We start from the raw sequence: 13792 nt of genomic DNA on the forward strand, positions 1-13792 counted from the left end.
TATGTCAGTGTGATTTTGAATGAGCTGCATAATTAATCAGAATCCTGTTTCCTATCCCCGTGAAACTGAATTCAAATTTCTGAACTGCCACGATGGGATTTGAAATGGCTTTATCATCCCATCATAGAAATAACCTTCTGAACACAGTTGTCTTGTGGGGAAACGTAAGTAGCAACTTCTTAGTGAAAATATACACTAATATGATCTTAAAGAGAAGTCAGAAGGGAAAGCCTTTCAAGACAATTTGACTCCATGATGCTTTGTAGGAACAAGAATGACAGGCACTACATATGGCATCCCCAATGATAATACGCTCTTTATTTATGGGCTATACAACAAAATATAAGCAGAATGACAGGTAACCAGGATTCTCAAACCTTTGACTTCATTGAATGGACAGCAGTGAAAGAGGAATTGTTCATTTAAAAGAATTCAGTGAGCAAATGTGTTACTGGGTCCCAATAGCAGGCATCCTAGATATTTGAAGGAACTCAGAGAGGACAGACCAGAGTCTTTGACAATATTGCTTTGAATCTAACATATGCAAAATGAGCTGGAGAGTTGCCAATGCAGTACTTTTTTTCAAGACAAGAAATAAGGTTAAATTTGCAAACTTTAGCCTAATTAGCCTATTGTTAAGTTGTGAATAAATTACCTACCCTGAATCCTAAATGCATATTAATATTTAAAAGGCAGAGTTTCCCGGGAAGTATTCACTAACAAATAAGTAATTGATTAAAGGAAGGCTGCGAAATCAGATAGGTTGTAGAGATTGTTGTCTTAGCATGCGATTGATTGCAAGTATCGGAAAGAAAATGTTAATGATTACAAAGTCTAAATCAACATTGTTCTGGACATTATTAAAATTTGAAGGCTGCAAATTAGGTTTGTCTAAGTTAGGAAGGTCCAACCTATAACTACAGGTCACATAAGATCTGCCAAAGCATTTCGCACACCTTATTACCTACTTTACTGGTAGACAAATGGACAGCTTATAGGGTCATATATTGTATTATACATGTTGTTTTATTATTACCATATTTGTAGCATTCCCATAATCAGTAATGATAGCACTTGCCCTGACAAAGATCACTTCGAGTCATAGAGATATACGGCACAGGAACAGACCCTTCGGTCCAACTGGTCTTGCCAACCAGACATCCCAAAACAATCTAGTCCCACCTGCCAGTACCCGGCCAATATCCCTCTAAACCTTTCCTATATATATACCTATCCAGATGCCTTTTAATTGTTGCAATTGTACCAACCTCCACCAGTTCCTTTGGCAGCTCATTCCATACACGCCCCACCCTCTGTGTGGAAAAGTTGCCCCTTAGATCTCTTTTATATCTTTCCTCTCTCACCCTAAACCTATGTCCTCTATGTCCTTCACCTGATGAAGGAGCGTCGCTCCGAAAGCTGGTATGCATCCAGTTAAACCTATTGGACTATAACCTGGTGTTGTGTGATTTTTAACTTTGTACACCCCAGTCCAACACTGGCATCTCCAAATTATGCCCTCTAGTTCTGGACACCTCCACCCCAAGGAAAAGACCTTGACTTTTTACCTTATCCATGTCCCTCATGATTTTATAAACCTCAATAAGGTCATCCCTCAACCTTCGACGGTCCAGGGAAAACAGCGCCAGCATATTCAGCCTCTCCTGCTAGCTCAAATCCTCCAACCCTGGCAACATCCTTGTAAACCTTTTCTTAACCCTTTCAAGTTTCACAATATCCTTCCGATAGGAAGGAGACCCGAATTGCATGCAATATTCCAACAGTGGCCTAACCAATGTCCTGTATAGCTGCAACATGACCTCCCAGCTCCTGTACTCAATTCTCTGACCAATAAAGGAAAGCATACCAAACGCCTTCTTCACTATCCTATCTGCCTGCGACTCCACTTTCAAGGAGCTATGAACCTGCACTCTAAGGTCTCTTTGTTCAGCAACACTTCTTAGGACCTTTTCATTACATATATAAGTCCTGCTAAGATTTGCTTTGCCAAAATGCAGCACCTCGCATTTATCTGAATTAAACTCCATTTGCCACTCCTCAGCCTATTGGCTCATCTGATCAAGATCCTGTTGTAATCTGAGGTAACCTTCTTCGCTGGCCATAACACCTCCAATTTTTGTGTCATCTGCTAACTTACTAACTATACCTTGTATGCTCGCATCCAAATCATTTATGTAAATGACGAAAAGCAGTGGACCCAGCACTGATCCTTGTGGCACTCCACTGGTCACAGGCCTCCAGTCTGAAAAACAAGCTTTCACCACCACCCTCTGTCTTCTACCCTTGAGACAGTTCTGTGTCCAAATGGCTAGTTCTCCCTGTATTCCATGAGATCCAATCTTGCTAACCAGTCTCCCATGAGGAACCTTGTCGAACACCTTACTGAAGCCAGAAACAAAGATGATTTAAAATGAAACTTGATTATTTTTTGGAACATTTAATTTACATTCTATTTGAAGCCAGAGTGTCAGGTACAGCTAAGTATACGTGGAAGACTTTGCAAGAATTTGCTCCTGCAGTCAGAGTCCCTTTCTGTCCCCCATGTGCTGCTGCAGATTTACTAGTGAGCCGATCAACAGCCTAATGTGAGAGAGAACCAGTCTGTGATTGGAGGAGTAGCACAAGACAGTGAGTCTGGAGGCTGGGTCTGGGAGTAGGAGGTGTTTAGGGACACTCGGATTTGGAGATGGGGGGGAAGGAGATGATCGTGGCACCGTGGGGAGAAGGCAATGAGAGTCAGATGGCCAAGGGGTACTGAGAGGCTGGTATGAGAATGAAACTTAGGTCTTTGGATCACCCTCACTAAATTTTCCTTCATCTTTTTAAAAATAATCACCCTTTACCAAATTACATTTAAACAGAATGCTAAAGTTGTGAAGTTGGTTCAAGTAGGGATCCATAACAAAGGGCATCATTTGGTATTGTTTTTACCTGCAGCAGGTGGTGTTTTTTTCTTCAAGACAGCCAAAAGGATATGAGGCCCAAAATTCAAAATCAATAAAATAATCCATGAGTGATGTTCTAATGCAGCAGGTATGTGATAGGTTGATGAATTTTAGAGTTTTGCTGTTATTCTTCCTCTAAGGTAAGAAGGCAAAAAAAATTACTTTATTAATTAAGCTTTGGTGCTTCATACGTTTTAAAACACTAATTACTTGTTAACATGATTGTTTTTGGATTTTTTTTTCATGATGTCCATATTCACTGCTATGGCAACCCCTATCTTTCTGAAATTTGCTCACTGGCTTTCCAAAGACGAGAGAAATTGGAATGAGCGTCCACCCTTTGCAAAACATTTGGCAGCCACTGATCTAAGAGATGTCTTTGAACATGATGCACATGTACGACAACACCAAACACTTGCACTGATATAGCATCTTCCCCAGAGGAAAACAATCACGGATATTTTACATCACCATTATCAAATCAAACTTGATATTCAGACACAAATTTAAATGTTCGAACATATGGCTGAGCTTGGTCTAAAATGCAAGATTTAAGAAATATCTTAAAGGGAAGTGACGAGAGCTGGAGTGTTAGAGGATGCAATTTTAGAGTTTAGAGCCTGGGTACCTGAAGGTACAGCTGTCAATGGTGGAGCATAATCAAAGAATCATACAGTACAGGAGAGGTCATCTGGCTCATTGACTCTACACTGAAAAACACTACTAAATCGACTCCAACTCCATTTTCCAACATTTGGACCATAGGTATTGCTCAGCCTTCTCTCCTCTCAAGGATTTATGCAACCACTGTTCCATCCCAGGCAACATCCTGATGAATCTCCTTTGCACCCCTTCTTATCATGTGGAGAGCAGAACTGCACACAGTACTCCAGCTGTGGCCTCACCAAAGTTTTATACAGCTCCAACACAGCTTCTTTGCTCTTATAATCTTTGTGCAATTGATAAAGGCCTGTCTGCCCTCTTAACTACCTTCTTAACAGGAAAAGACAGCATAAGTAAGTCTTTTTCACTGGTTGGAGCTTCTAGCACCTGGGGGCATAGTCTGAGAATTAGGGCCAGACCTTCAGGAGAGATGTTAGAAAGCACTTCTCCACGTGTGTTGTAGGTGTTTAGAACTCAGTGGCAGTGGATACAGAATCAGTTATTAATTTTAAATTCAGTGATAGGTAAACAAAGGTGATAAAGGATATGGGTCAAAGGCAGGTATATGGGGATCACAAGGCAGCCATGATCACATTGAAACTGGCGGAACAGGCTCAAAGGACTAAATGGCCTCTTCCTGTTTATTCATATGTACCTGTTAACCTTTCCTGCTGCCTTCATGGATCCATGGACAAGCACCCGAAGATCCCTCTGAACTTCCCAGTGTGCTGCCTATCACTGAGTACTCCTTGACATGTTAGACCTTCCAACTCGCCCTTATCAGGGTTAAATTCCATCTGGCACTGATCTGCCAATCTGACCAATCCATGTTTTTCCTCCTGTAACCTAAGACTGTCTTCCTCACTGTTTTTTTTTTAACTGATCCCTTTGGAACAACACTGGAGACCAGCCTCCAGTCAAACAAACTGACTCCCACTCCAACTCATTGTGTCCTACCAGTCAGCCAATTTTGGATCCAACTTCCCAAGTTACCCTGAATCCCATGTGCTTTTACCTTCTTTATCAGTCTCTCATGTGAGACATTGTCAAAGCCTTTGCTGACATCCATATAAGTTGCATCAACCACACTACTATCAACTTTATAGCTGGTTACCTAATCAAAATATTCAAATCACTGGTTTGTAATTCCCTGGTTTATTCCTACCATCCTTCTTGAACAGTGGGATCACATTAGCTGTTCTCCAACCATCTGACACATTCCCCACAGCCAGAGTTCAATTAAAAGTGGAGTTCAGAGCCCATATAATTTCCTTCATTGCCTCCCAAAGCAGCCAGGATGCAACTAATCCAGACTTGGGATTTGTCCACTTTTAAGCTCACCAAATCCACCTCACTCCCAATGTGTGAACTACATAGCCAGCCTGTGTTGCCTCCAACCAAGTACTTTCAAGGAACAAAATTATCCTGTGTATAAAGAAAGAAAAAATGTTCCAACTGGGTATCAGTTTATCATCGATCTCAGACACGTCCCAAAGAAAGAATTGATTGTGCAATTAAGAATGAGTAAACACGACAGGCATATTGCCAATCCTTAAATGTGGAATGAGGTGAATAGACAGCTTTTTAAAGAGCGGGAGCCAGTTAGCTCAGTTGGTGAGACAGCCATAATCTGGATGGGATTAATAGCAACAGCCCAGGATTTGATCCCTCTTCCATTGAAATAGACTCAGGCCCTGCCTCCCTACCCCACCCAGAATGAAAAAAATTACAACACTTTGCTGTGGTTCAACAAATAATTTCAAAGGAACAGTCTTCTGGCCGAGAAATTGTGAAAAAGAAAAATTTGGCCTGGAAAGAAAAATAGTCAGGAAACTCGAGATCTCCTTGTTCTTCATTGAATGTCACAGGATATTTAAATCGGCCTCAGTGTAACTGCTCGGAGCACTTGCTTAATTTTCCTTTCCACCGACTGCCACTGCTATTCAATTGCCACAGTCACCAAGGTGAAAATCTGGATTGTGTCTAAAAAACAGCTCCACCAGCAATCCACCACACCTCGATGTGTACTGAAGTTGCATTTTAAATATGGGTCACTTGGATTATTTGAACCTATTATCATCTGATTAGGGATGCTGATAGATGTAAGGGTAAGCTATTGAGAAACCCTAATCCATCTCTCCAGTGTCAACTCTTCTGATGCTCTTTTGACTAAACTGCTTTTTCCATTCTCATAAATCGTAGCTCAGACAAAGTTCTTCTTTACCTCCTCAAACCTCATCACTCATAACCTCCAAGTTAATTAAGCAATGTTGGCAAACTGAGGAGGTACATGTTAAAATTCCCATTAAGATGACTTAGTCACTTTGCCTTCCTCATTTCAGTAACATCCGCCAGCCTTACAACCAACCAAGAATACCCAAAAACACCATGTCTTCAATTCCAGGCTTTGTACATCATCCCCAATCATGACATGTGGGCATCACTTGCTGCACCAACATTTATTGCCTGCCCCAAATTGCCCTTGAGAAGGTGGTGGTGAGCTGCCCTTTTGAACCACTGCGGTCCATGTGCTATAGGTAAAGTCACAATGCTATTAGGGAGGAATTTCCAGGATTTTGACCTAGCGAAACTGAAGGAACAGTGACATATTTCCAATCGCTGTTGGATTGGATAGGATGGTGAAAGGCTTGGAGGGAGACTTGCTGGGGTGCTGTTCCATATATCTGATGCCTTTGCCCTTCTACATGGAAGGGGAGCATTGGAGGCTGAGGGGTGAACTTATAGAGGGTCAAGGATAGAGTAATAGATAAGATCTTTTCCCTGGGGTGGGGGAGTCCAGAACTAGATTCGATTACATTACAGTGTGGAAACAGGCCCTTCGGCCCAACAAGTCCACACTGACCCGCTGAAGCATAACCCACCCATACCCCTACATTTACCCCTTACCTAACACTACGGGCAATTTAGCATGGCCAATTCACCTGACCTGCACATCTTTGGACTGTGGGAGGAAACCGGAGCACCCGGAGGAAACCCACACAGACATGGGGAGAACGTGCAAACTCCACACAGTCAGTCGCCTGAGGCAGGAATTGAACCCAGGTCTCTGGCGCTGTGAGGCAGCAGTGCTAACCACTGTGCCACCGTGCCACCCACACTAGAGGGCATAGGTTTAGGATGAGAGGAGAAAGATTTAAAAGGGACCTAAGGGGCAACTTTTTCATGCAGAGGGTGGTACGTGTATGGAATGAGCTGCCAGAGGAAGTGGTGGCAGCTGATACAATTGCAACATTCAAACGACATCTGGATGGATATATAGATAGGAAGGGTTTAGAGGGCTAGGGGCTAAGTGCTGGTAAATGGGACTAGATGAATTTAGGATATCTGGTCGACATGGTTAAGTTGAACTGAAGGGTCTATTTTCATGCTGTACACCTCCACGACTCTATGGTTGTGGATTTGGAAGGTTCTGTCTGCATGTCTTTGGTGAATTTCTGCGGTGCATCTTGTAGAGAGTACACACTGCTGCTGCTGAACATCAGTAGGTGTGGATGTGGTGCCAATCAAGTATCTGCTTGTCCTGGATGGTACCAAGCTTCTTGACTGTTATTGGAGCTACACCCATCCAGGCAAGTGGGGAGTATTACATCACACTCCTGACATGCACCTTGTAGATGGTGGACAGGCACTGGGGAGTCAGGAGATGAGATACTCACAACAGTATTCCTAGCCTGTGAACCTTCTGTTGTCGTCATTGTGTTAATGTGGTGAGTTCAGTTGAGTTTCTGGTCAATAGTAATCCCTCGGATGTTGATTGTGGGGGATTCAATGATAGTAACGCCATGAATGGCAAGGAGTGGTGGTTAGATTATCTCTTATTGGACATGATCATTACCTGACATTTGTGGGCACGAATATAACTTACCCATATCAGCTTGAGCCTAGATATTGTCTAAATCATTTTGCATTTTGACATGGACTACTTCAATATCTGAAGGGTTATGAATAGTTCTGAATTTCGTGCAATCAGTAGTGAACATCCCCATTTTTGACCTTGTAATAGAGGGAAGAATGTTAATGAAGCAGCTGAAGATGGTTGGGCCTAGGACACTGCACTGAAAGAACTCCTGCAGAGATGTCCTGGAACTGAGATGACTGACCTCCAACAATCAAACTATCTTCCTGAGTGTCAGATATGACTCCAACTAGTGGAGAGCTTTCATCCTCATGCCCACTGATTTCAGTTTTCCTGGAACTCCTTAATGCTACACTCGGTTGAATGCAGCTTTCATGTCAAAGGTTGCCATTTTGACCTCACGTCTGTTCACTCCTTCATTGGTGGTTGTGTTCTCAGCTGTTTAAACCCAATGTTTTAGAATTCCTGGCCTAAGCCAGTTTTCAATATATGGTTGTCTTCTGTTGTGCACACAATTAGAATATTATTTAGTTCAAATGGTAAATGTTCCAAAATGCGCTAAGGAGAAAGGTGAAACAATTGTTTTCAACCACTGAATGTTCCTCTTGAAGTGCCTTCTGAAGAAAGTGTTTCCAATGTTTTTTCAAGTTCTGTCTGTGCAATGGGTTGATTAAAATGATGTCACGAGCTGCTACGTGAACTAATCATTCCAATCTCAACCCCTTGATATCAAAACAACAAAGAACTCTGGATGCTGGAAATCAAAAACAAAATCAGAAATTGCTGGAAAAACTCAACAGGTCTGGCAACATTGGTGGAGAGAAAGAGAAAACAGATGCTGCTAGATCTGCTTGATGTTTTCCAGAAATTTCTGTTTTTGTCCCTCAATAAAACATTTTCTGTGATTTATCTTCCTCAGATTGATTTTTCAGAGAATTCTGATTCTGATCTTCAATAGAAGTTAGGATACCTAGTCAATAGAAATGATGTCAAATTTCCATAAAGACAAAAAAAAGTAGACTTAGAGTCATAGAGATGTATAACATGGAAACAGAAACTTTGATCCAACTTGTCCATACCAACCAGATATCCTTAATTCATCTAGTCCCATTTACCAGCATTTGGTCCATACCCCTCAAAACTATTCCTATTGATAGACCCATCCAGATGCCTTTTAAATGTTGCAATTGTACCAGCTTCCACCAAGGCCCAATGGAATGAAGCAATGAAGGTCAATATGAGGTTTGTGATTAATTTAGGAAGTTACAGAAAGTAAGTAAAAGGCTGTATTAGGGCAGTAAAAACTAAACTTTCACTGTGAAACCACCTGTAGAGAATCACAACCTACAATTACTGCTCTGCAATATCATTGCTCGGTTTGACACAGACAAGATTTATTTAATAGTTAGTCGCAAATAGAATTGCCAAAATATAATTTGCAGTCCCCAGAAATATATTTGGAGATGGCAAGTTCACAGTAGAAGGTAACAAACATGAGTCCATGAAGAATACAGGGAGAGGGGATGGGGAGGCAGGAACAAGGGCGGGGTAGTGTCTGTCACTGGCCTCTTCACCACCCCCAGAGCCAGCCTCTTGCTCAAGTACTGATTGCTTTCGAATGAAGGACCACCCAGAGGTGTCAAGAGGCCCCATGAGTTTCATCTTCTTGCATGCTGCATAATGCTAAACCCACCTTGGGTGGATTAATCCCACTGGCTGTGGAATGAAGCCCTTAGGTGGTCCTCAATTTAAGTGTCTCAACTAGCAGCCCAGTGGGAAGTTTGCAATCTCTTGCAGTTCTGTTGATTCACCTGCAGCTGGCTCTGCCTTCAGTAGTTAATCCTGTGTGAATAGCTCAGACTCTATTGCCCTCTCTTCCTCTCCCACACCCCGATGATGGCTTGAGTTTTGCCCTGCTGGCAAAGGCTGTTGCCCCCTTGGTGACGTGCAGCCCAAATCTGACTGTCATGTCCCATTGCCAGCTGCAGCCTTCCTTCTGGGCAGCTGGTCGCCAAACTTTCTTCGGCAATGTTGCCACACTTCTTCTGTCCCCATGATTGCAGGGGAATTCTGACCACATTAAAAGCTCAGACGCTGAGTACCCACTCTCCCAGCCACAGGTACAGTGCCAAGAGTGCACCATTACCACTTTCCCATTGCTGTTCTCACCCTTTATAGAGCTGGGTGATGCCTCAAGCTGCCTTTGACTAAATTCTCACTGTGTAATATATCTACAGCTCTGTGTAATATATCTACAGCTCTGTGTAATATATCTACAGCTATTCTGAAATGAGTTTCCAAAACCAGTGTACCCTTTGTAATATTCCTCGAATTGAGCTTCTTAGGAAACTTAATTGGTTTGGATGAGCAGGAGTCCTGCTCCATCCACAATCCACTCTGATCATTTTGTAGAAGCTTAGATCTAGCACACTGTGCCCAGGTTTCTGAGTGTCCCTGTCTCTGTTCCAGTTTTTGGGAGGTCCAAAACCTCAGCTGACTTTCAGTGTGCCTTCCGGTGTCACGTGGCACGCAGGTTGTAAACCTCATCGTTTATGAAATGCAATCCTCCATATGGGACTTTTATATTGCACAACCTTTCTGCAGCAACAAATGAATTGCACCACCATGTTCAAAATCACTTGATTTGAGCCGATTACATTTTATTAAGTCAATCTTTGAAGCTGCCTTCTGCAATCAGCTAGGCTGATTTTATCAAGAATAGAACATAATGTATGAGGTTTAAAGTTGTAAGGTGTGTGTTCGTTTACTGCAGAATGGTGTATGTATTATTCTCATCCAAAGTAGCTAATGAAATTCAGAGTTAATCCAGAGAGCCATAAATGCACTCTACTTCACGTAAAATATGAACCATTGCTAAGTTCAGAATCTGATGTTTATTAGGAGGAGGATGACATTTATATTATATAAAACAGTCACATTGTTGAATGTTACCCATTGCTCTTGTTTCTAGGATAAATCACCAACGAAGACACTATGTTATGAGTTTAGAGAATCTAATATATACTTCTGGTGACATACATTCATCAGTTGATTCAATCCCCATGTTTGGCTGCAGTCAGTTGAATGGATGACAAAAGCAAATTAAGCTTCAAAGGTTGTAAAATAAAAATAATGATGATAAAAGGAAGAACATTTTAAAATAAGAAGCTATTCCTTACCTGCATCTATCATAGAATCCCTACAGAGTGGAAACAGGCCCTTTGGCTCAATAAGTCCCCAGCAACCCTCCGAAGAGTATCCCACAAAAACTCATTCCTTATTACTCTACATTTCCCCTGACTAGTGCACCTAACCTACACATCCCTGAGCACTATGGGCAACTTAGCATGGCCAATTCACCTGACCTACACATCTTTGGACTGTGGGAGGAAACCAGAGCACCTGGAGGAAACCCTCACAGACATGGGGAGAATGTGTAAATTCCACACAGACAGTCACCCAAGGCTAGAATTGAACGCAGGTCCCTGGAGCTGCAAGGCAACAGTGCTAACCACTAAGCCTCACAACACTAGGGTCTCAGGTTTGATTCCAGCCTTGGGCGCTTGTCCATGTGGAGTTTCCACATTCTCCCCATGTCTGCATCAGTTTCCTCCTGCAATCCAAAGATGTGCAGGCCAGGTTGGCCATGCTAAATTACACCGTAGTGTTAGGTGGATTAGTCAGAGGGAAAAGGGTTTGAGTGGGTTACTCTTCGGAAGGATGGTGTGGACTGGTTGGGCCAGAGGGCCTGTTTCCACATTGTAAGGAATATAATCTTTTAAAAATGTTGTGGTACATTAACTGGATGAGTGCATCACTGGTCAGACCAACAATTATTGTCCATCACATTGGCCTTTGAGAGGGTGGTAGTGAGCATTTTCTTGAAGTGCTGCAATCCATGGGGATTGAGTACACAGAGCTGTTAGGGAGGCAGTGAGTGAAGAAATGGTTTTAAAGTTACAAGTCTGAGTAGCAGTGTCATGGAAGCAAACTTGCAGGTGATATGTTCCTATGTATCAGCCACCTTTAGTCCCCTCATTTGTGGAGGTCACAAGTCTGGAAGGCACTGATGAAGAGGCATTGGTGAGTTGTTGTACTGTCCAACTGTGGATGAAGTGAGTGAATTTTGAAGGTATTAGACAATCATGCAAGATTCTTTGTACTGGATGGTGTTGAACTTAAGTGTGATTGCTTCTGCACCCATCCAGGCAAGTGGGAAATATTCTATTACACTCCTGACTCGTCCCTTGTAGATGGTGAACAGACTTTGTGGAGTCTGGAGATTTAATTGATGCATAATTTCCAGCACTGGACCTCCTTTTGTCATCAGTGATGTAGAGTCTGGTATATCAGTGACCATTTAAAGCTCCACTCCTTTATTCTCCATCAGCAAAGTGATGGAAGATGTCATTGACAGTGCTGTCAAGTAAGAATTACTTAATAATCCCCTGATGTGGAGCTGCTGGTGTTGGACTGGGATGGACAAAGTTAAAAATCATACAACATCAGGTGACAAATCATGTGAAACCTGCGCCCCCATTCGAAGTGATTAAAGACTTAACAGCAATTTAGGTTGGTTCAATACATCACATCAGTTGTATGACACTTTAATCTTTTACTATACATTCTGTGTCCTTCTCTGCCCCAATAGTTACCTGATGAAGAAGCAGTGCTCTGAAAGCTTATACTTCCAAATAAACCTGTTGGGCAATAACCTCATGTTGTGTGATTTTTAACTTTGTTCAACCTAGTCCAACACCAGCACCTCCACATCAGGGGATTATTAGATCTGATCCTATGGACTTGCGTAAGTTCTTAGTGAGCATGTTGTTGTTACTCTGCTTGGACTCAGCGCAGTGAAGCAAGTTGTTTCCATCAATGTCAACCATTGTTACAAAATTCTTCATGGAAAACAGAAAATCTTCGCTGATGTTCTAAAAACAGATAAAAATCAGATATTGATAACTACAAAGCAATTTCTCTACAATTAAGCTAAAATTCACGGTTACCATTTCAAATGAGAAGGAATTAAAATATCTCAATCAAAATGTCCCTCAACATGATCGTGCACTTATTTAACTTCAAAATCAACTATCATTGACAGCCACAGGTGAGGTGCCAGAAGACTGGAGGGTGGCTAATGTTGTGCCATTATTTAAGAAAGGCTTTAAGGATAAGTCAGGGAATCACAGACTGGTGAACCTAACATCAACGGTGGGTAAATTGTTGAAGGGGATTCTGAGAGTCAGGATCTTCATGTATTTGGAAAGGCAAAGACTGATTCTGGATAGTCAGAATTGCTTTGTGCATGGGATATCGTGTCTCACACATTTGATTGAGATGGCCAAGAAGATAGATAAAGCAGAAATATAAACGTCGTATACATGGACTTTAGCAAAGCTTCAAAAAGGTAGACTGGTTAGTAAGGTTAGATCAAATGGGATCCAGGGAGAACTAGCCAATTAGATTCTGAATTGGCTAAATGGTAGGAGACTGAGGATGATGGTAGAGGGTTGCTATTCAGACTGGAGGCCTGTGACCAACAGTGTCCTGCAAGGATCAGTGCTGGGTGGGCTGTTGTTTGTCACTTACATAAATGTTTTGGACGAGAAAATAGGAGGCATGGGTAGTAATATTGCAGATGGCACTATAATTGGTGGCAAAAACAGAAATTGCTGGAAAAGCTCAGCAGATCTGGCAGTATCTGTGAAAAGAAATCAGGGTTAACATTATAAGTTTGTTGACCCTTGCCCAGAACTAAAATTGGTGGCATAGTGAACAGTGAAGAAAGTTATTTAAGAGTACAACAGAATCTTGATCGATTGGTCTAGTGGATTGGGGAAAGGCAGAAGAAGTTTCATTCAGATAAATGTGAGGTGTCGTATTTTGGTAAGAAAAGCCAAGGCAGGGCTTAGACTATTAGTGGTAGGGCACTGGGGAGTGTTGTTGAACAGAAAGACTGAGGGGTGCAAGTATATAGTTCCCTGAAAGTGGCATCACGGGTAGACAGCTCAGAGTAGAAGGCATTTGGCACACTTGCCTTCAGTCAGAACATTGAGAACAGAAATTGGGACATCATGTTACAGCTGTAAAAGACATCGATAAGGCCACATTTTTGATCACCCTGTTATAGGAAGAATTCTATTAAACTAGAAAGGGTGCAAAAAAGATTGACAAAGATGTTACTGAGACTTGAAGATTTTACTTATAAGGAGAGGTTGGATAAGCTGGAACATTTTTGCTGGAAGTTGAAGGCTGAGAGATGACATTATAGAAGTTTATAAAA

Source organism: Chiloscyllium punctatum, chromosome 14 (genome assembly GCF_047496795.1).
Source record: "Chiloscyllium punctatum isolate Juve2018m chromosome 14, sChiPun1.3, whole genome shotgun sequence".
Taxonomy (NCBI): Eukaryota; Metazoa; Chordata; class Chondrichthyes; order Orectolobiformes; family Hemiscylliidae; genus Chiloscyllium; species Chiloscyllium punctatum.